The 1,248-nt window shown below is 37.4% G+C and overlaps 1 protein-coding gene across 1 annotated transcript in view; it reads right to left on the bottom strand.

The window, feature by feature from the left end:
- TRAPPC8 (trafficking protein particle complex 8) overlaps positions 1-1,248 on the bottom strand; it is a 65,636-nt gene that overhangs the window by 63,562 nt on the left and 826 nt on the right. The window lies entirely within an intron of this gene.

Below are 1,248 nucleotides of genomic sequence, written 5' to 3'. Positions count from 1 at the left end.
GATGCCCCCGCCGCCCCGGGCTGCTGCAGCTGCTGCCGGTGGTGCTGTTGCCTGCTGGCACGGGCAGCAGCAGGGAGGGATTGAGAAGCTATCGTGTCCTCGAGCAACTTTTAATGTAGTCGGGTTTGATTGTGGTTTAAGACCAGGTGCAGTATTTCTAGCATACGGATTTTTGTTACCCATGTCCATAGAGAAGCTACAAGTTTTCACGTTACTTGTGCAAGCTGTGTTGTTAAAAGATCTGAGATACTGGATTTACAAATATTTGCTATTCAGTTACATTTTAATATTTTGAGTCAAACAGCAATATGCTTAATGGAGAGGAACTTGCAAAGACATCTTAATACTAATTTTTTCTCGTCTTTCTTCTTAAAAGGGAATGGTGGCACATTATTGTTGTATTCAACTGGATTTTCTGTTCTGCTTTTCAGCATCTTTAAGTAATTAGCCTTGGAGACAGAAGGAGAAGATGAAAATGAGCCAGATTCTCACTTAGCAATCATTATTTTCCTGGCTCACAAAGAATATTTTTCCCAGGTTTTTAGTTACATAAATAAAGTGCTACGTAGTACAAAGTCATACGATAATAATAAAATGCCTTGGGATGATAACATCAGAGTTTTCTATTGTTCGCCAGATATTACTCCAGGGGATAAAATCAATTTGAGATTTCCTGTCTTTCGTATGATTAGAATCGCCTCTGTCTTTCCACAAACAGATTTCTTTTACCACATTTAAGAGACCAAACAAAGCAAAAAGACTAAATAAACTTTTCCTCATCATTTAAAGAAATTTGATCTTTGAATCAACAGTGCAGATTTTCACTGCAAAAGGTATTTCAATGCATTAGAAACAACTAAGCAGACATAGAAAGGCCATCCCAAGCTTGCTAAAATTTAACAGTCACAATAGTCAAGTGGATGCAATTCATCTATCACACCACAGGCTGACTGAAGAGAAAGAAATTTTTAAAACTGCCTTTATTGTATGCAAAAAGGTCCGAGAAGTAATATTTCCAAACCAACATTTTGTTATTCGGGTTCTAATGAACAGAATTTGCAGTATTCGTAGAAAGTACACTGTTCAGACTCTCCGTGACTGTAAATTATCACGGTTGGCAAAAAAATTAAGAGCGGGATAAAAGCAAAAGAGAAACACTACTCAAGAGAGATGTTTTTACTAACGACACGATCAAAAATTCTCTTGGAAAAGGTTTCTTCAAGTTACAGGTTCCTTTCATTCTGTGTG

The sequence above is a fragment of the Pygoscelis adeliae genome, unplaced genomic scaffold (assembly GCF_000699105.1).
Source record: "Pygoscelis adeliae isolate BGI_AS28 unplaced genomic scaffold, ASM69910v1 Scaffold108, whole genome shotgun sequence".
Taxonomy (NCBI): domain Eukaryota; kingdom Metazoa; phylum Chordata; class Aves; order Sphenisciformes; family Spheniscidae; genus Pygoscelis; species Pygoscelis adeliae.
The sequence above is the reverse complement of the archived record's forward strand: the minus strand, read 5'-3'. Positions and strand labels throughout refer to the sequence as shown.